Here is a 20,218-nt window from a genome sequence, read left to right as displayed (position 1 = left end):
TATTTGTGCATTATCGGCCACCAGGGGCCGTCAGTGGCTCGCAGGCCGTGCAATGAACAGAGGCCGAGAGCAAGGTGCACTGAAGCTTAATTTACATCATACCCCTCCGGGTTAAAGGTCAAGTTCAAATGACCGTCTGAAAAAAAAAAACATTTGTCATTGTTAAATTTTGACAAGGCAGAATCTCAAAGACCGCTCGGCCTTCCAACATGTTCTTGCATCACAACAGTGTACCTGCACTGAAGTTGTGCACTTGACCTACTGTTTTTAAATCGTGACCTCCAACTAAAAACACCTTTTCAATCACAACTGAACAATTCCCTGATTTTGATGATGTCTAGTTTCATGGATAGATTGTAGATGGGACACATTTACTTAATTTACAATTTCACCTGAAATGCTGAAAGTCAAGGTCATGACGGTCCAAACATAGTGCGGCCATCATTGGATCGCGGGTGCTGAGGGAGAACTACCCTCGGAGATCGCAGTTATCTGGTTTATAACTGCTGGGCAACCATGTTGAAAGAAAGCAATTTGTACTGCAAGTGTGCAGGAAAGTAATTTTACACAAATTTATATCGCTCTCCATCCTCCGATGAGAAAAACGTTTCTTGCACGTCAGTAAAGAACAACGGAAGCATACGCTGGGCAGAAGATGCCAGCAAAAAAGCACCTTTGTCTTTTCCAAATTCTGAACTCAGATGCAAGTCACACACGAGAGTACGCCACGTGAACAAAATAATAATAATAATACAAAAATAAAATAAAAAAAATAAAAAAAAAAATGTTCCACGCGTCTTTTGCAACTTCATTGGAAACGCACATTTTGTCGATTACCACTAAGCTCACAAACATCCACGCTGCTGCATTGGCATCACGCAACAATCACCGGGCAGGAGCATCCAAGCGACAGTGCAAAACTTCCTCCCGAATGAAATTCAAGAACCACGGATCCTGAGTTCAAATCCCACTCGGCTGTTGAATCAATACCAGGTGGGGTTGACTCTGCCTGTCATCCTTCCAAGGTTGCCAAAATGAGTGCCAGCTTGCTGGTATCCTGTGTCGGACTGTACGCAAGAGCCAAAAAAGACTGCTTAGGCAGCACCAATGCTCTGCACAGAGTATGGTCCCATTGGATGGATGAATGGATGGATGGGGCTGGCAAAGCAAGCCTCCATGGCGTGACCCCATTTGATACCTCCTCTAAGCCACGTCCATGCAAGATCCAAGGCTCGATTATTTGAAAAATAAATAAATTAGTACAACCGAAGCAACGACAGGCAACACAGCTGCAACAAAGTTAGCATAAATTATCCTTGGCAGATGCTCAATGTGCTCCATATGCCAAGAAGAATCTCAAATTACACTCGCAGTTGCTGCACCAGCTCCTCTCAAAACAAACCGCAATAATTTATACAAACCATGCAATAATTTGGAGGCAAAAAACCCCCAAAAGACACAGTAAATCACGCTGACCTTTTACCTGTTCGCACACGACGATGAATTCCCATGGCCAATCTGTGGCACATTAGGCTAACCCCAATACACCAGCTGTCCGTTTGCCTTTCCTTATCGTCTGCATATGTATACTGAGAAAAGGTACCTTTTTACCTAGAAGAAGAAGAAGTCAAAAGGTTGAGTCATAAATGGAACTCACTTTCAGCAGGTACCACCCAACTCAGATGATGGCAACATAAATTTGCACCACGCTTGGTATTTGTAAAAACTGTAAATAGGTATTTCTAAGAGCGTTCTGCAAATATCAATGCAATCCTCTCCTCTTCCGATTTTGAACCCAAGCCTTGTTCGTAATGCAGTACAGATAAATGACTTCGCTAATACTCTGGAAAAACTGTAGTATTCGTTTATGTCGAGCCAACTCCACGGTACGTCATACTCTATCCCACCGGCAAGGAGACAACAGCTGCTTCGCTCTCTGCCGACCTGGAATTGATTAGATGCTCGTCTAAGAAATGCAACACGTCGTTCAATCCTGGCAAATATCTCACCCTGTCGCTCAGGAAGGATAGTCGAGCAAACCCAACCATCCGTTTCCACGATCAGTCACTGGAAGAGGTTCTGTCTCACCAACAACCGCAACCTCCCCTGTCGACCATATAGAAAAGATGATCCCCAAAGCCACCGCAGACTGAGCACGATGTTCAATCATTCTGTTTTTTTGCCAAATCGGAACGACTCACAGCACGAGGCCTGTATTGGTCCATAATTCAATAGAATACTGATCGTACAGTCTGGGGTGATGCACCGACTTCGCAAATGCCTCTCATTTCTGAATAATCGAAAGCTCTCAACAATTACTGGCAGATCCCACAATAAGGAAAAGGCACAAGGCCCGTTGCTGCCATGGTGCAAACAGGTTAGTGGCCTTTATATTTAACTGCCTCTCCTTCCAGTCTTGCCTTCTCTGCTCGGATTCTCGATAGCTCTTCCACGACGCACATTCCTCCAGCAATCCCCTCCTGGTTAAACTTAAAATCCACAGACTGCACCACCTCTGCTCTTTTGTTCCTCTTAACCAGTTTGTGAAACTGCCTCCCTGAGGCTATCGAATGCCACTCTTCCCTCCAGGGCTTCAGAACAGTGGTGTGCCATCTCAGGTCACCCTGACCATTCCTACACACAATATTTTACACCACCATTAACCTTACTTGAACCCAACACTCTTACTTGCAGCTCCAGTTCACTCCACTCCACTTACATCAACCAGCTGCTTCACTGTCGAGTTGCATTTATACCATCTTTCTCCTCGCTCTTCCACAGCCTCGATTTCCATTCCACAGCCTCGAAAACACAGAACGAATAAATTCAACAACAACTTTAGTCGAAATGAAAAGTTTTGCCGGTTTGTCACTCCCAAGCAGCGAAGTAAGCAGCTCATCGGTAATGGGGAGCATTAAGCAGAAATTGGTCGATGCCGATAAGAACCACAGCGACGAATGGTGGACAGCCCCGCTGGCAGCTTGCAAAGCATGCCAAAAATTCCAGCAATGGCTGCAGAGTGCACAAAGAGGTTTTGGCTGTATAAACAATCCGCTTTCAAATATGCTTCCGAAAAACTCTCGGATGAAATCTAAAAGGCAAGAACGAATGAAAAGTTCGACGGGTCCATAATCCTATCTCTGAAGCTTGTTCGTGCACGAACGATCAGAACATGGTGCAAGAGGGCACATTGAAATAATACAAATAAATAAATTAACGAGACGACACAACTGTGCTCTTACCTCAAAGCCAAACGCTCCTGAAGAGCCGTTCACCTTTGCAGAAAGGAGCACACCAACGCCAATGAGACATAATGCAAACAAGGCATCGCGCACAATTTCCATCAAAATAGCCACTTTTCATCAAATGGTTTTTCTTTTTACTACACCATTCAGGCACAGAATGTCTTTACTACAAATGGGTCACACCGTTCAAAAGACACGTCCTTGAAGCTCAGACGCATGACAGGTAAATAAAAAACTCAAACTCACTTATATCCTCTCACATTCGAAGGAGCGCGCGTCGCCACCGTTTGCTCTTCTGTCGAGTTTCAGAAGCAACAAGGACACAAAAACACTTCATTAGTCTGACGTCACAGGCATCTGCCTCTGTTTGCTTGAAAAGCTAAGTGGTCTGGGGGTGGGGAAGAGACGAACTGAGATGCTTCAATGGTAGAATAGAGCAAATGGATCTCAAACAACAGTGGACAAAATGCAGAGTGGAGAATATTTCAGATCGGATGCAAGATGGCATGGGCAGGGGGGGGGGGGGTCAGGACAAAATTAAATGCATCATGTCAGCAAAGTTAACATGCATTTCAAATACACAGGTGTGCCTTTGATAATACATGACAGCGTGGTGTTATATTTAAATATGAACAGGTATGAATTGGATATTCACAGCAAGGGCTCCTCCACAAAATATGGCCATGAGCGATCAGGTAAAAACCATTACAAGCATCCAGAAATTTACACTGCCCCTCAATTACTGTGTGTGTGTGTATATATATATATATATATATATATATATATATATATATATATATATATATATATATATATATATATATATATATATATATATATATATATATATATAAATATATAAAATTGTATATTGTGTTCTACAAAGGCCTCAGTTTGCTACAACTGATTTCCCCTCCTGCATTATATTTTCATCATTCTCAAAAAACAACAACAAAAAAAAAAAAACCTAGTGATTAATTTGCTGTAAACAGATTTATCCGAAGCAAATACATGCAACACAAAGGCCTAATGCACTTGGATCAAATATTTGCATGAATTGTTTCTACATGGTCTGAGGCTCGTGGTACCAGTGAGCCAGGAAAAAGAAAGTGCGTCAAGTTTTCGTACGACTCATTATAAAATGGGTTCAAAACTCTCCAAATTCAACAGGCCCTGGCCAAAAGTCCTCCTTACAAAAGGACTAATTAAATAAATAAATAAATTTAATGTTATTTTGTTCACCTATGAGTGGTCTTACCAGGGTTCCAATCTCAGCTCAGCTATAAACTGTCATCCTGGTGTTTCACAGGAAGGGCGAGGCATCAATGGGCTTGTCCCTCGGATGGAGATCAAGCCTGGTGCTCAGTCTGCCGGCATTAGTTGGTGGATGTTAAAGGGTGTCCTTCACCAGCATCATGGCTAAATTAAATTCCTGCCTTGACCACAGGTAGCAAGCAGTCTGATGTTCTTAGAGGATCTTTTACACCAGGTTACACTGCTTGCTCTCTTCAAGTGTGGTTGTTTGGCCAGCAACTTATGCACAAAAACACAAATTGACCAGGTAGTTCACAGGTTACGTTACAGATAAACGGAATTCTTCACATACGAAGGAAAACCAATACATGGATTATTTAACAGCAGCCTATTTCAGTGTTGATGTGTGGACATTTCAGATCTTCCACATTTCACCAAGGAAATTAGGTCAAAGCTGTGACAGCCGAAGGTACACAAAAACAAAAAAATAGCTCTGCAAAGCGGGCGGAACCCCTCAGCCCCTCGACGCAAACCAATTTCGAGATGGTGGCCACATTGAAAATCGCAGCATGCCCATTTTGGAAAGGAACCTTCCTCTACTCAACCCCATTATACCTCGCCAGAATAAAATCAATGTGTGAAGCCGTTCAAGTTATTGTCCGGAAACCAAATTTAAGATGGCTGTTCTAGCCGCCATATTGGATATCGGATTGCACCGATTATCGAAAGGAACCTTCCTCTACTCAACCCCATTATACCTCGCCATAATAAAATAAATGTGTGAGGCCGTTCAAGTTATTGTCCGGAAACCAAATTTAAGATGGCTGTTCTAGCCGCCATATTGGATATTGGATTGCACCGATTATCGAAAGGAACCTTCCTCTACCCAGCCCCAACACACCCTACAAAAACGGCTTTAATCGGACAAGGCGTTCTCTAAATCGACAGAAACCAATTTCAAGATGGCTGCCATGGAGGCCACATTGAAAATCGCAGCGCGCCCATTTTCGAAAGGAACCTTCCTCACTCAACCCCAACATACCCTGCAAAAATGGATTTAATCAGACAAGGTGTTCTCCTCGAAATTGACAGAAACCAAAAGTTGACAGACGCCTGGACGGACAACGCCGATGACACAACCCCTTAGCCAATTCAGGCTGAGACGAAGTTGATGGCACACCATCGCAAATCCCCACACTTCCCACCTAAAGTTAAGTTCAAAAATGGTAAAAGGTTCCACCAAGACTGAAACATTAAATTTTGAGTCAAATAAATACAGCTTTGACCCCTGCGACCCCAAGTCCCCACACCCTGGGGAATGAACCGGTGGTCAAATCCCAAAAATAAGGAAATAAATAAATAAAAACTATCACATTTCAGGTATCCCCCATTGTTGATGTCACATATACTGTAAAAGTTCAATTTTAAATGTTTCAAAATGTGCCCACAATTGCATTTTTTGGTAATTGACCTTTTCACCCCACCCTCAGGGGTGGGGCCAAAATTTTTTTTTAAAGGATACGACTAACACCTTCTTGCCATGTGATCACAACTTCATTATGTTATTTATTTATCCCACACTTGCTTTAAGCCTGGTGTTGGCTCAGTGGTTAGGGTGGCTGCTTGGGATCCGAGGGTCCCGAGTTCAAGCCCCGTTGGCCGCTGAATTAATACACCAGGGGGTTGACTCAGCCCATCATCATTCTGAGGTCAGCGAAATGAGTACCAGTGTGTACTGGTGGAGGGGCACTGCATCAGTGACAGTCACTCTTCCAAGAAATGATAGTTACACGGGCAGCTAAGCTGCCACACACAAGACAACGGACACTTGCTTTATGCAGCTTCTTCGGCTAGAGTGTGGGAGGGGTCACTCATTAATATAATCCTAGCCACCATAACTAATCATATATATATATATATATATATATATATATATATATATATATATATATATATATATATATATATATATATATATATATATATATATATATATATATATATATATATATATATATATATATATATATATATATATATATATATATATATATATATATACATACACATACATACACACACATATATATATATACATATATACATACAGTAGACTAGGCATAAGTCGTCACCATCGGGACCGAGAAAAAAGTGACGACTTAGAAATGACGACTTACGCATATGCGAACATTCATGATGACTGTGGGCTGAAGGATGAAGTCGCGCGTGGCCTGGACATGTATGTGTGAGAGCCGGCTATTGTACCAAAAGGAAAACACAATCCTCAGGGCAGAGGTGGGGGTTCATTGGTGAGTTGGAAAGTGATCAAGCAAAGATGGAATTCATGAATCAGTTTATCAAAAGTAAAGATAATGAACAACTGTAAGACAACTCATATACCATCGGTGATGGTATGGTGACAAATTACATGACAGTCATCGTGGTGATGATTACCACTCAATGCCAATGTGTAAGTGAGTGCGGTAATGTACAAAACAAGCCAATATAAAACCATGATCGGACTTCAACACGAAGCTCGATTGATCCTTTACTCCTTCGCGAAGTAATCCGTTATGTTTGAGTGCCTCAAACTCTTGGGCATCTGGTGCATGAGAAAGGACTCAAAACCGGTCATTGTATTCCATGATGTTGTCTGGGCAATCCTCCACCGAAAGACAGTATCGGCACATCACATCCAGACAGTATCGGCGAATCCACGCTGCCCGATTCGCCGCACCTCTTGACCTTGCCAATTCCCCACCTGACTTTGAATCTGTCTATCCATTGCATCGGCAAGGTCTCGGCACCATCATGCCCGAGGTCCGCAGCGAATTTACGTGCCTTCAGCAGGAACATTTCACCATCCAACCGAATATTTGGCTGAGCCGACATTTGTCGAAACCAGATGATGAGCGCGTTAGACATCTTCAAAGGACACACATTTCACGCGTTTCACACTTACCACCGGCCTCGGGATCTTCTCCACTTGTCCAAATATCTTGCCCTTATTCTTCAAGATATTGTTCAATGTCTGCCGTTTGATGTCCAACTTCTCAGCTGTGGCTGTTTTCTTCATCAGTGGGTTTGCCTCGCAAAACTGGATAATGTCGTATTTTCTTGGTAGGTTTTAGTTGTAAGCTTAAGGTTAGTCACCATTGTCCTGCCTGCAGTGCGATCAACGTGTGTACGCAGTTATAAATAGCCTATCACTGACGGTGTAAACCAATGAGCGAGCATCACGATTCCATGAAATCAGGCTTCTCAAGAGGCAGCAGTTCCGCCTGACGAGTTAGGAGTGGTAATTTACTCGAGTTTCCATTACGTGGAAACGGACAACATCTGACGACTTAGAGAGGGATGACCCTTTATTCAAAGGGATTTAACATGAGATAAATTCGGGACTTTTTGACGCTGCCGACTTACGCCTAGTCTACTATATATATACACACACACACACACACACACACACACACACACACACACACACACACACACACACACACACACACACACACACACACACACACACACACACACACACACACACACACACACACACACACACACACACACACACACACACACACACACACACACACACACACACACACACACACACACACACACACAATACAGTACCAGTCAAAAGTTTGGACACATCTACTCATTCAAGGGATATTCTTTATTTTTACTATTTTCTACATTGTAGAATAAAATGAAGACACCAAAACTATGAAATAACACATGGTTATGTAGTAACCAAGAAAGTGTGAAACAAATCAAAATATATTTTAGATTCTTCAAAGTAGCCACCCTTTGCCTTGATGACAGCTTTGCACACTCTTGGCATTCTCTCAATGAGCTTCATGAGGTTGTCACCTGGAATGCTTTTCTAAGTCTGGAAGGAGTTCCCACATATTCTGAGCACTTGTTGGCTGACTTTCCTTCACTTTGCGGTACAACTCATCCCAAACCATCTCAATTGAGTTTCGGTTGGGCGATTGTGGTGGCCAGGTTATCTGATGCAGCACTCACTCTCTTTCTTGGTCAAATAGTCCTGACATAGCCTGGAGGTTTGTTTTAGGTCATTGTCCACTGTTGAAAAACAAATGATTGTCCCAGGAAGCGCAAACCAGATGGGATGGCATATCGTTTCAGAATGCTGTGGTGGCCATGCTGCTCAAGTGTGCCTTGAATTCTAAATAAATCTCCAACAGTGTCACCAGAAAAGCACCCCCACACCATTACACCTCCTCCTCCATGCTTCATGGTGTGAACCACACATGCAGAGATCATCCGTTCACCTTCTCTGGATCTCACAAAGACATGGCAGTTGGAACCAAAAATCTCAAATGTGGACTCATCAGACCAACGGACAGATTTCCACCGGTCTAATTTCCATTGCTCACGTTTCGTGGCCCAAGCAAGTCTTCTTCTTGGTCTTCTTCAGTCGTGGTTTCTTTGCAGCAATTCGACCATGAAGGCCGAATTCACAGTCTCCTCTGAACAGTAGATGTTGAGATGCGTCTGAAACTTGAACTCTGTGAAGCATTGACTTGGGCTGCAATCTGAGGTGCAGTTAATTGGTGATTTCTGAGGCGGGTAACTAATAAACTTATCCTCTGCAGTAGAGGTAACTCTGGGTCTTCCTTTCCTGTGGTGGTCCTCATGAGAGTCAGTTTCATCACAGTGCTTGATGGTTTTTGCAACTGCACTTGAAGAAACTTTCAAAGTTCTTGAAATTTTCCAGATTGACTGACCTTCATGACTTAAAGTAATGATGGACCATCATTTATCTTTGCCGAGTTGAGCTGTTCTTGCCATAATATGAATTACGGTAGTAGACAAAATAGTCCTTCACCAAATAGTGCAATTTACTGTATACCAACATTACCTTGTCACAACACAACTGATTGGCTCAAATGCATTACGAAGAAAAGCAATTCCTCAAATTAACTTTTAACAAGGCGCATCTGTTAAATGAAAAGCATTTTAGGTGACTACCTCATGAAGCTGGTTGAGAGAATGCCAAGAGTGTGCAAAGCTGTCATCAAGGAAAAGGGTGGCTACTTTGAAGAATCTAAAATATACTTTGATTTGTTTCATACTTGTTTGGTTACTACATAATTCCAAGTGTTATTTCATAGTTTTGATGTCTTCACTATTATTCTACAATGTAGAAAATCATTAAAAAAAAAAAAAAAAACCCTTGAATGAGAAAGTGTACCCAAACTTTTGACTGGTACTCTATAAATACATACATGCACAAATAAATAAATAAATATATATATATATATATATATATATATATATATATATTACAAAGATACACATATAAATTATGATTGTGAGGGTCGATGGAGGAATTTCATGTTAGGATTGAAAAAGAGGTGTTTGGTCCATGGATGTGCAAGGAGACATTGCAATGCAAGTAAGTAGGGAAACTGAGTTTAAGTGTTACGTGTGGTGTAAATTAGATAGGGATGAAGGCCAAGTTACCCAGTATGCGATTGCCCCCCCCCTGTGACTTTTCCTGATGTTTTTGTATTACAAACCAGCAATGGACCATTACAACCAAGCTGCATGACAAAGTAGGGAAAAGCCCTGCCTCCAAGATTGACGGCAGGCAAAGTCACACCCCTCGGACTGATTGATGGGTGTGATATCAGAAGTGAGGCAGGAGTTCCGAACATGAGAGAAGCCCCGGCTTCCCAGGCTGGGTGCGAGCAAGCCACACCCTGGGAGAAAACGGTGGTTTGGTGATGTCAGACAGAGTTCAGAGGAGGAACGCATGCGGTCGAGAGAACGTAGCTCGGAGATGGCCTGTAAGAACAGGGCATTATGGCTGGTTTTCCTTCGACGTATGAAGAAGACGGCACGATGATAAGGCCAAAAAAAATAAAAAAATGTTGCATTGGCGTAACCCGCCCGACCCTAAGTTTTTTTTTTTTGTTTTTTTGCTATCGAAAAATTATGCCGACCCTATTTTATTGCTATTTTTGTTGTTTTGCTTTCGTTTAAGTATCTTGTTGATTGCGATCGCGATCGCGATCGCAAAAACCCGGAAGTGTTTCGGACAGAACCCGCCGACAAAAAGGGTGGTACTCGAGCCGGGGGAGATTTTGGGAGGGATTTATTAGGGGGAAAAAAAAAAAAAAAAAAAAGAAAAAAGATCCCGACCGACCTACCCTATTTTTCAGTGACCCGTTACACCAATGCAACATTTTTTTTTTGGCCTAATCTTCATGCTGAGGAGAATCGGCTCGCATCGTGAGCAAGATGCTGGCCGTTGGCTGGTGGTTGGGTCATGAGAGACGGACCTCGGAAATCTCGGGTATGGCAACGAAGAGGATGGTGCCATTCAGCAAAGAGCGCATCAGCAGGCACGATAGATGAAGCTGCACGACAGTCAATGAGCCTTGGTGTTGAATACTGCTCACGAATTGCTTGACGAATGTTCCTGCTGTGAGAGGGTGGCTTGGCACCATTTTGTGTGTGTCTACACGGGTAAGACAAAGCGCCTCGATTCCACATTCCATAATGATCCTGTCTGACCAAGCTAAGTGCCAGAATAAAGGAAGGGTTTTCTTTGATTTTGTTTACCCCCGTCTGTATAGGCACCTTGATTTAGGATTAATTTACCTCACATAAAGATATTCTGATTGTTGTTCCTTTTAAATATTTTGATAGCCATTAAATTCCCGTGTTTATTTTAAGTTGCTGTGTCCATGTATTTGTCGTGGGGTTCGAGTATAAACCCCGTGCATCCATCTGTGCCTCTGTCGCTCTGCCAGTAATGCGCCCCACACATTCCCTGCATGTTATAATCTCTGAGGAAAAACCGCTCGGCTATGCAGGCTGGCAGTGTTAACCGCCGGTTACCACAATTTGGGTCGGTGGAATTAACCTGGACCGCCAGTACCACAACAATATCTTATATAATATTGCGGGCTGGCAGGGTCGGGCGAGAATAGAAGACCACTAGGTGGGGGAAACAACATAGATTCCCACCAGACTCGCTGGAATTGTAGGTTGTCGGTCACGGATAATTCCGTGATGCGGCGGGTCGCTTAACTGACCGTGGACGCCAATAACTCAACCGCGTGACCTCAGGTCCTCCACCTCTGGAATCGGGCTACCTAATTAACCATGCCCTCTGTACGCCTTGTCCGAACCGGATGCAGCCGAGCGACACTGCCAAGGACGTACCGGCTTGAAGGAACGGACCGTTGGGAATAAAGACCCGGCTAAACCTGTATTCGAACCATGGTGGACCAATGAGGGAAAAGACAAAGGTGAGCTGGGAACATTTCTAAGGATAATTATTTATTTACAGCAAGCGAGGAAAAACATGTGGCACAACAAAGGTTTATTAACCTCCATCCATCGAAGATGGATGGAGGTTACTGTTTTCACCCCTGTCTGTTTGTTTGTTTGTGAACAGTATTACAGAAAAATTCCGATGGATTTCGACGAAACTTGGTGGGGGGATTAGATATGGTCCAAGGATCATGCCATTAGATTTTGGACTTAGTCCAATGTCCAATATGGCCACCATTTTGACAAAAATATTTGAATTTCTACATGTTTTAAGTGATTTCCAGGGGCATGTTTAAGGGGCAAGGGAGGCAGAAGGCACCGTGGACCATCACGCTGTGGTAAACGAGGCGAGGGGGCAAGCGAGGAAGATTTACCTCAGGAGTGAAAAGAGGAAGAGTGGGAAGTGGAAAACGATTTAATAATACTAACTAATAGCCCATCGCAATGCACTCCCTTGTCCTCCCACTACACAAAAGGAAGGGGTCTATCTGCACGTATATTCATGGCATAACCGACTCGGGACAACTATCTGTTATATGCATGCGGTTCCGAGAACCGCAACAAAATATATATATATATATATATATATATATATATATATATATATATATATATATATATATATATATATATATATATATATATATATATATATATATATATATATATATATATATATATATATATATATATATATATATATATAGTTGCGAATTCGCGCCCGCCGGCGTGCGAACGGCCACGTAACTCGAATTGCGGCACGTCGCCCACCGGACGGACAATTCTGTCGTGACCCTCTCGGACTAACGCCGGGAGCTAGTCACGGGCGGGCCTTTCGGCCTCACCACGATCGTGCCAATCGGCCCCCCGCATGGGATAGGGTTGTTCGCCAAATTCGACCTACCTAAGTAACCACGCGAAGGGTAGACCGGGCGATCGCACCTCGCCGCAGGTCGACTCCGGACACGGGCCACTTAAGCGACCCGTTCCGTACTATCGGGATAACCGAGCGGTGTTATCGTCGGCCTCGACGGTTCCGATTAATTACCGGGCGTATTAAGCCCTAACCAACCCTTTACGTGAAGTAAGATGGAGATTCAATTAAAGAAAAGACGAAGCGAAACGGGAAAACAGTTCAACATAATTCACATTTATTCCGCGGCACACGGAGAGCACACATATACAATTACAACAATTATGCACCAAAAGCAGATGTTACAAAAGAAACACAACAATGCAGATCTACTACCGACTACGCGAGCACACAGCAACACTTAGTTTTACTTTATAGATGGCGCCGACAACACATTTACTCAAAAGCAAAAGAAAAGGGCCACCCTCAAAGACAAGGGGGCAGACGGGGCCTGTGGGCCACGAGACCGGGTGGATCCTACCCGTGTCGTGATGAGCCGCAAATGTCGCGGCGCCCCGACTCCGCGCTCCTTAGCGGGTTTCGTTGGCACTGCTTGGAGTGGGGTGGGAACAGGGCCCCCTTTTCGCACTATCTCAGCGCGGGGAGAAAAAAGGGGGGAATTGTTGATGCTCTGGGGAAAGAGGATAGCTGGCTTGCTTGGGTCCCGCGATGAGCAACTCCACTGCGACCTCGTCGCCGACCGCAGTCTTCCTTGCCTTGGACCCGAGCTATTCGACCTCCTGCCCAATTCTCCTCAGCCAACTGCAGCAAACCACCTCGACCACGCTCCAGGCTTCAGGCTTCCCCTCTCTGCAGCTCCCCGACAGACTCCGAACCCCGACAGACTGCTCCTCTCCAGACCCGACTTGACTGCCTCGACCTTTTCTCCAACTCCCTAAATTCGCCCAGCGCTTTATCGTCCGGCAGGAGAACCCATATGCAAATTTCTGGATCAGAACGAGCTTGGGGGTGGCACGCTCACCCATTGGACAGAGAAAAAGGGGCGTGAGTCTCCCCTGATCCTCGAATTTGCATATATCGATTCTACACCGACGCGCCTGGAGGCAGGGCCAAACCGCCCCGCGCTTGCTAATTGGACGGAACAGAAGTGGGCGTGTATCATTCCTGATCCGACTTCTCCTTGGAAAGGCCGCTATTTGCACCCGCGGCTCGGCGCGCGTCCCGCATGAGGCCAGGACAGCATGACGCTCGGTGCCCACAACCAGTGCGGGAATGGCCGCAGGAGAGGCGAAGGTGGTGGAGGGTTTAAAGTGCTGGTCCATGGCCATGGCGACGTTTGGAATGGCGGTGATGCGATGTTTGCGGGAGCGCGTTGTGAAGGTAAAGGTCGTGGCTGTTGGCGTTGTTGTGAAGCGGCGTTGCGGTTGGTGGTTGTTGTGTGATGGCGGTTGCGACGTGGTTGGTTCAAAATAAAGATAGAACAGAAAAACGGCTATCTCAAATGGTCGCAGCCCGAATGAATCACATTTATTCCCTCTAAACAATGGGTTTGGGGCTAACTACACATGTACTTACAGAGATATCTCACCTACGGGACCTGAATGGTGGTTTGCGAATTTCCTCAACCGTAACAATATATATATATATATATATATATATATATATATATATATATATATATATATATATATATATATATATATATATTTTGTTACATGATCCAAGGCTCATCGTGGAGCTGCATGCGGACAAATTCACGAGGTACCACAGGACTGTTAGATGAGACAAGCACAGCCACTGACTACAATATCGATACGCACGCGGCCGATATCGGCAAGTTCGAGTCGGTGCGATTATCAACTCCAGTACGAACTGTATACAACCCAGAAACCTCGAGTAGCTTTCACTGAAACACAACGTTGCATTGACATGTTTCTGGGATGTGTTCACAAACAGCTGCGTGTGACAGGTGGAAAAAAAAAAAAATTGGCTCCGAAATTTAGAAAATACGGCAAACGGCTCGCTCAGGGCGACAGAGCACGAACCACTCCCTCTGACATGGCGTGGCAAAAACGTCCGCAGAGTGTGAACAATTTGATTGGATCAGAAGTAGCGTGGTAATCACTATCGACAAGGACGCTCGGCAAGTGGCTTAAGCACTCATATTGAATGGTTGATAAGGAACAGTTGGCTGGGCTATCGTTGCATACAATAAAGGAACCCTTTAACTTTAAAGCCCGTCTTCACAGTGCACGCAGCAGTTGATGAAATAAAATAACTATCCACAAGTGTTGCAGCTTAATGCAGAACACTGGAGACACCACAAAGTTCAATCTCCCATGAAATAAGCATTGCAGAAATTCCATTTTGCCTGCTCCTGCCACGGGGTACATTGTTCGCGGTCTGCACAAACGTTACAACTTTTTTATTTTGTGTAAAAGCGTCCACCCCCCCCCCTCCCCAGATTTGCTTCAATTCCCTGGAGAGCACCTCGCGAAACCTCCATAAATATGGACACAGATCTGGCAGACGCTATCGATAAGAAATCTCTCTGGGGGACAGGACACGAGATAAGAGGTCTGGCAGTGAATGCATCAAATCATACAGGTCAATGAAGCTGGTCAATTTTGTTCGGTTCCTAATTTTTTTTTCTTGTTCACTCAATATAATTATCCAAACAGTTGAAAAAGATAAGTTTAATGCTTTGAAAATTTCACATTTTCTTGTGCATGGATGGTGGAGGGAACATAGCCTTGCTTGCTTCAAGTCAATAGGTATATTGGCTGAGTTTTAAGACTCGTTATTTCTTTAAATTATCAGATTTCACTCCAGATTGACACTTATTTAGTCTGGACGATATCCGATCCTCAAAACCAAAATAATATTTCGACGATGTACTATTAGTCCGTGAGAGTAGATTGTGGAAAATCATATCGTGCAATGCATGAAATCGTTCCAAGCTCCTAATTTGAAAAATATAGGACTGACAAAAGTGATACATACAACGGTTAATAGCTATGATGAACTGGCATTCAATAATATGAGTGAGTAAAGTGTGGGACGGGGGGGGGGGCATCAAGAAATCATTGGGGACTGTTCCAAGTCACGGCGTGGTTGGCAGGCCAAAAACCATGGCGACTTCAGGCCCCAAAGAGTTTACCCAGGAAACGCCTCAAGATTCCAGAGTTAGGTGGCGGAGGAGCGCCGAATGAAGGATATAATTAAATAAGGCCATTAATTATCTTCAAAAGGGGCATTTTCATGAACCCAAAATTTTCACTCTTGCACTTCCTTGGAGTTTTCTTTGTATGCATGCAAAGTTTCAGGCTGGTAGGTTTTATAGTAGGGCATCTAAATAGGTCAAAATTGTAAATGTCAAAATTGCATGGAATAGATGTTTCAATTGTATTTATAGCATGTTAGGTTCAAAAGTGATGAAAATTTGTTTTTCGATAATTGGGCATGTCAAAATCCAAGATGGCAGCCAACTCAACCCCAAGACCAACCTAATTTTCTTGTTAACATCTAGAAATGTTAACTGGACACCTTAAGGATTCTAAAAATGTATGTTTGGATAATTAATCGGGGGGGGGGGGGTGCACATGGGGCCTATTTAGCTGCCCTACTATTATGGTTTTGGAGTTATGGAGCACACGCACGCACCTTTATTAGTATAAAAGATAGGTAGGCAGGCAGGTACAATTGACGTAATTACCCCGAGCACACAAAAGCGAAAAGCAGAGTTAAACAATTTATGCATGTCTGTCCGTCGCTGTGTCTTAAAACGTCAGTTGATGATCGAGGAATATCTCAACTTAAAATGAATGTTATATTTGGAACACAAATCGGAAAACAAACGTGTAGTGAGTTAGCAGTGCTTTGGCTCTGAATTCAACCTGATGGCACATATGCAGAGAAGAGATTTTTAAAAAATAATAAAAAATTGCTCTGTCCACCTGTCTGGCAAACAAAATTGAAAATAATTCCAAACAGGAAACTTACTGAACAACATAAATCACCTTTTTCACTTCCATGAACCTCCAGCTTTACAGTACTTGGACGTGATAAATAGGGTGGTGTACAAGACTGCTTTAATACTACTAAAGTTCTGAAGAAAATTTTTTTTTTTTTAAGAACTTTTAAATCATTATTTTATTTCAAACGAAGTACTGTAAATATTTGAACACTGCATGGGATAACATGTTCTATGAACGATCGAGTTTAAGTGTAGTGTCGAAAAATAAAAAGTCGCCAACCTGGAACACAAGAAACTATTGACATTTTTTGAACCTCCTTAAAAACACTAACAAAAATTTTAACTCTTCTGGGTTTGCAGGCTAGTTTAAACAACACATTTGACCAATGAGCAATTGGAAAGTTGTTAAACAGGTTAATAGAAAATGTCAATTCTTATGCAAAATAGGAACAAAAATAAACTCTCAGTTTAATCAAAGCTGTGGTTGGTGAAGGAAGTTGTCATTCCAAGGACTATAATAAAATAAATAAAAGATATTCCTTGTGTGCGGGCAAAACAAGTTCAAGAACAAGAAAATATATTGCGGTTCAGTTTTCAGCAAATATATCACATCACGTGATGAATTCCTCTTCAGTAAAAGGCATGCAGTACCACACATGCCATTCCACAATGAATTCACATCGGCAGATAAGCTTTGGCCGAATTCTCAAAGACATGTCCAACTGCTCTTCCAGAGTTATTTTTCCAGCCACAGTAATTTGAGCAAGACAAATACTGTATATAAATATGTTGTTGTTTTCATCACGAAACACCTGTTTGAGTTTTTGAAAGAATTTTTTTTTTTTAAAAAATAAAAAGGTGCAGCTCCAGCCCAACAGGGAAGAACCTCGATTTGACCAGAAGTCATCTTGAGCTTACATAGATTGATGGACGTGATGTCAGAAGTGAGGCAGGAGTGCCGAACAGGAGAGAAGCCGGAGGTTATGTGAGCTTACCACCACACAAGGTAGACGGAGGTTATGTTTTCACCTATGTCTGTCCAAGCAGGATATCTCAAGAAGTTAGAAGGATTTGGACAAAACTGTGGACAGGTCGCGTATGTGACAAGGACGAATCAATTCGATTTTGGTGAAGATTAGGATCAGGATCGTATAATTTTTTTTTAATTTCCTAAACGATTCTTCACCATTGAGAGGAAGGGCCAAAAATGATATATGGCATGATGTTTCAAAACATTGTGGAAGGAGATGACAAAACTTGGTAGATGAGTTGGTTCGGTGACAAGAGCAAGCACATTCGATTTTGGTTCAGGTGCGGGTGCAGATCTGGCCTATCAGTGGGATACAAAAAAGTAATCCATGCAGCCTGGCAGAGGTATACGCTCTACCGTGTGCCCTTCTAGTTTACTGCAAGACCGATGGCTAAGAAAGGATTTACAGGATGAAGGTAAAGGCGTACACATTAAAGATATCGTTAAACAAGGAACTCCATCTAAAATGGAATTGAGCATTATAAAACAACCAGATGCCACTTGATAAGATCCAGGATCTTGATTATTGATTCCTTTCAACCAACTACATTTTTCTCCTTACAAACTGTGGTTTATTCAACTCAAAAAAGACAAGTTTTTTTGTTGTATTCTATTTCAAAAAAGGTTATTCAAGGTGATTGGTGTGACAGGTTGGCCTCAAGACAAAGCAGGCCACAAGAACCTCAGTTCCAAGTAAAAATCTATATATTCAAGCACCCTCATGGTTGCCCTTCGTGGCCAAAGACGGCCAATCACATGACCTGCTAACAACCTGGGAATGCGAATTTGTTCATAGAATTATCGTGTAGGAGCTGCTGCCCAGATGATAAATCAAAGCAAGCAGTGTAACCTGTTATCAAGGGATCTCCAAGACCTGTCCACTCTCTACCTGCCGTTTTAGGTAGGAACTTGATATTTGTTCAAGGTGACAACAATGACTCGCCCTCTGTTCTTGACAGGGACTGTGGGCTCCAACATCCACCAAAAACCAATGCTGGCAGAGTCGTCATCGTTAACATCGTCCTTGCAATAGATGGCCCAGACATCGATACCTCGCCCGACCCGCGAAACACCAAAGTAACAGTTTACAGGTGGGTTCGAGATTGTAACCCAGGTGAGACAGCTCAACTTAGGCAAGTGCACATACCACTCAGCTAACCTGCCAGCCCAGTCACATTATACAAGTAGATGCCAGATGTGCTCCATTCGGTGCAGTTGCAAAACGCATGCCAAAACTAAATAAATAAATAAATAATGCTACAGCAAATATCATTGTGTAAACTCCCATCTCTCAAGAGACAAGTCTTCCCTTCTTTCTCCAGCCTACTCCACCCCAAACAAAATTTCCATTGAACTCCCACACCAACACACTACCTTCACCTTCCTCATCACCAGCATCATTTTCACTGTGAATCATTTTGCATTTTCCAGAGCCCAACAGTCTGAGCTTTGCCATTTTTCTCAAATTTGTGCAATTACAATTGACAAAGTGGTAATGTTCCCTCAAGTTATCAGAAACTGAGTGCAGCCAACAGGAAGGGTCTGACAGATAGCCCAGCGATAACGATGTCAGCTTTGAGCTGACTGTCTTGGTTTAATCTTCAAATAAAGGACATAATGAAACTGCTGCCCGATACAGTTTCAGGAAGAAACTACAAGTGGATGAAATAATCCTTGGGAGGGGACAAAATTTACTTTTACAAAAATTTCATCATTCTTGGCTGGACAAAGTGCATATGGCTGGTAACATGGGAGCCAAAATGATCTTAATGAAACATACATGTAGAATTTGTAGATTGCAGACCATCAAGAGAGAAACTGAGGACTCCATTTTTGATTACTCGTTGTTTTTTGTCTACCTTGTCGAGGCTCATATGAGAGCTAACACAGCAAAGGGGGGGGGGCATGAGACAAGAGGGGTAGGAGATGGAAGGACAAAATAGTGGGGAACAGAGACATGAAGAGATAGGGATGGGGCAGGGAACACAGGGTATACAAGATGGACATTAGAGACTTTCAGGAAGGAAAGCAGGGAATTTGAAGGAGGGAGGTTTGGGGTTGATTAATGGGGGAAGAAAAGATCGAGGTTTTGGATGGGGAAAGATAAGAGGTGGTGGTGAACAGCTGTTTTGAAGGCCTGGAGGGAAGAATGGTATTGAAGTGCGAGCTCATTCCAAAGGTGGGAAAAAGAGGAATGAAAGAATGAAGCTGAGCAGCGATTCGTGATTTTGGTAGTTTTACAAGAAGGGGGTTGTTGGCGGACCTTGAACGCCCTGCGGAAATATGGTGGGGACAAATCGCAGAGACAGCAGGGGGGGGTGAGACGGAGAGGAGACGGTAGAAGACAAAGACCACCGACGTGCCTGCGGTGAGAGAGACCGACCCAAAGAATCAGCCTCACCGCGGGAGATGCCAAAGATCCGAAATGCCTTGGTTTCCACAGCGTGAAGCTGAGAAAGGTGAGACGCAGGAGCACCAGCCCAGAGGGGAGAGCACTACTCCATCAGGCTGCGGACGGA

General features: G+C 43.3%; 1 long non-coding RNA gene across 2 annotated transcripts in view; it reads right to left on the bottom strand.

Moving 5' to 3' along the window:
• Positions 1–740: 740 nt before the first annotated feature.
• Positions 741–20,218, bottom strand: part of LOC147029628 (uncharacterized) — a 30,023-nt gene continuing 10,545 nt past the window's right edge. The window contains exons 3-4 of one of the 2 annotated variants that reach the window (XR_015055970.1): positions 3,492–3,540; positions 741–3,275 (exon numbers count right to left, since the gene is read on the bottom strand). This is a non-coding gene — a long non-coding RNA (uncharacterized LOC147029628). Of the gene's footprint in view, positions 3,541–20,218 lie in introns of both variants that reach the window. The other variant, XR_015055968.1, reaches the window with a different exon arrangement.

Source organism: Eptatretus burgeri, chromosome 3 (genome assembly GCF_056783735.1).
Source record: "Eptatretus burgeri isolate ZD-2024b chromosome 3, Ebu_testis_v1, whole genome shotgun sequence".
NCBI classification, from domain to species: domain Eukaryota; kingdom Metazoa; phylum Chordata; class Myxini; order Myxiniformes; family Myxinidae; genus Eptatretus; species Eptatretus burgeri.
The sequence above is the reverse complement of the archived record's forward strand: the minus strand, read 5'-3'. Positions and strand labels throughout refer to the sequence as shown.